Genomic DNA, 2,518 nt, shown 5'->3' on the forward strand with positions numbered 1-2,518 from the left:
AAATATAGCGACAAAGTCGCTAAGTTGGCAACACTGGTGTTTAGTGCAAGCTTCTTTCCCTGTTCGTGTGCGTTCCCGGAACCCATCTTTTCCCCCACTTTGTGAATAGCTCTCCAGGTGTTTCTGTAAATAAAGACTCTTTATTGTTCCCGACCCAGAGCCTGCGCATGATTCCATTCAGTAACACTATGAGGTCATTAAGATAAGATGGGACCTGATTATTTAAGACCTTGTATGTGAGGAGCAGGATTTTGAATTCATTTCTGGGTTTAACAGGCAGCCAAAGAAGGGAAGCCAATATAGGAGGAATATGCTCTCTCTTTCTAGTCCCTGTCAGTACTCTTGTTGCAGTATTTTCAGGGAATTTTTAGGACACCCTGAAAATAACAAATTAGAGCTGTGCAGCCTCAAAGTAGTAGATGCATGAACTAGTTTTTCAGTGTCACTCTGAGATAGGATATGTCTAATTTTAGAGATGTTGCACAAATGGAAGACAACAGTCTTACATATGTGTTTAATATGTGCATTGGAGGACATATCCTGGTCAGAAATGACTCTAAAGTTCCTCACAGTGTTACTGCAGGCCAAGGTAATGCCATCCAGAGTAAGAATCTGGTTAGATTCCATATTTCTAAGATTTTTAGGGTTGAGCATAATAAAATCAATTCTATCTGAATTTAGATGCAGGAAAATAAATATCTTTGATTTATATCTTTAAGACATTCCTGCAGTTTAACTAGTTGGGGTGTATTGTCTGGCTTCATGGATAAATAAAGTTGTGTGTCATCTGCATAGCAGTGAAAATGTATGCTATGTCTTCTAATGAAACTGCCTAAAGGAAGCATGTATAATGTAAACAAAACTGGTCCTAGCACTGAACCCTGTGGAACTTCATAACTAACCTTAGTGTGTGAAGTGGACTCTCCATTTACATGAACAAATTGGAGTCTGTTAGATAGACATGATACAAACCACTACAGCGCAGTACCTGTAATACCTGCAGCATGCTCTAATCGTTATAATAAAATAATATGGTCAATAGTATTAAACACTGCGCTGAGGTCTAGCAGGACAAGCACAGAGATGAGTCCACTGTCAGAGGACATAAGATGATAACTTTTGGCTTTCAAGAATAAAAAGAATCAGGTATCAAACTAGTTAGGCAAGTAAGCACTTTATTAATCTTTTCATGGGTGTGCACGCATTCGTAGAAAGACCAGTAATACTCAGAAAGGTGTCATATTTGAACAGTCATTGCCTAAGGCAAATATTCTCCACCTGCCAAAACATTGACACAAGACACGTTGGGTGTATTATTTACCTGATATGCCCAACGTGAGAAGAGATCCATGTTCCTGGAAATTTTTACCAGTCATGATAGCACTGGTTTTATTTTGTTAGCTATTCTTTATTCATGGCGACATATTTAACAGGAACCCCTGCAAAGGTGATTTTGAGTGCATTGTCAAAAGGTTTTCACATCATTAATGGAATGCAAAAGCTTATGTGGCATTTAAAGCCTCAGTGCTCCTCCTATTTTTTGGTACCCACATGGAGTCCACTTCTGACCATTTGAATTTGTGCATTTGTAATGTGAGCTGAGTCAGCAAATGTCTAACTTGGCCCCAGTATAGTCCACATTCTTTTTGAATTTTTAATGTCTTACGCTTCATGTTTGCTATCTTTGCTAGTACATAAATAAAAAGATTCCCAGCTCCACCAGCTCATATGGGCTAACCCATAAATATATAAGAGAGAGATAATGAATCTGTTCCAGTTAAGTGACACTAATTGGTGGAAGTGAAGTCGCCAGATGGAGCTGAATGGATCAGCTGTGAGTCAAAGCAGCCATGCACCCAACTTTAACGCTCAATAAACCTATTATAACATGCATATTTATATTCTATGAATTGACAGCAAAATAAAGCCAGAATTGTTTTTAATCTAAAAATTGTTGCTTTTGGTATCTTGTTGTAAGATATTGTAAATAAAAGAATCTGTGAAAATGTTTCAAGTTTTGCAGATATTAAACTGAAACTTGAAACATAATGTGCACCTGACAAGGTAAGTTGTACAACAAAAGTTAGCACTAGGATTTGGCCAGTTAAAACGAGAGACACTTTCATAACACTGAAAACTCTGACTTTAGGCTATTGCTATATAGCTCAATAAGTCATGAATCTCGCTTCATAGTACACCTGCCTCATCTGGAGCAGGTTACGTCCTTGGGAATTGCACCCAAATTATCTACTGGTTTCACTGACCAAGTGTCACCTTTACCAACTACAAAAGTTCTCCCTAACAGATATCTACTTTTGTTGTCAACATAAAAAAGGATTTATTTTAAAACAAGTGCAAGAATAATTCACTGAAAACCAGTTGTATAGGGACCAAATGGCTGCATTCTCCCGCAGCACCTCCCACGGGACGCCTCGAGGGACACGGTCGAATGCCTTCTCCAAGTCCACAAAACACATGTAGACTGGTTGGGCAAACTCCCATGCACCCTCAAGTATCC

The sequence above is a fragment of the Haplochromis burtoni genome, unplaced genomic scaffold (genome assembly GCF_018398535.1).
Source record: "Haplochromis burtoni strain Fernald_Lab_line unplaced genomic scaffold, NCSU_Asbu1 Contig_287, whole genome shotgun sequence".
Classification (NCBI taxonomy): domain Eukaryota; kingdom Metazoa; phylum Chordata; class Actinopteri; order Cichliformes; family Cichlidae; genus Haplochromis; species Haplochromis burtoni.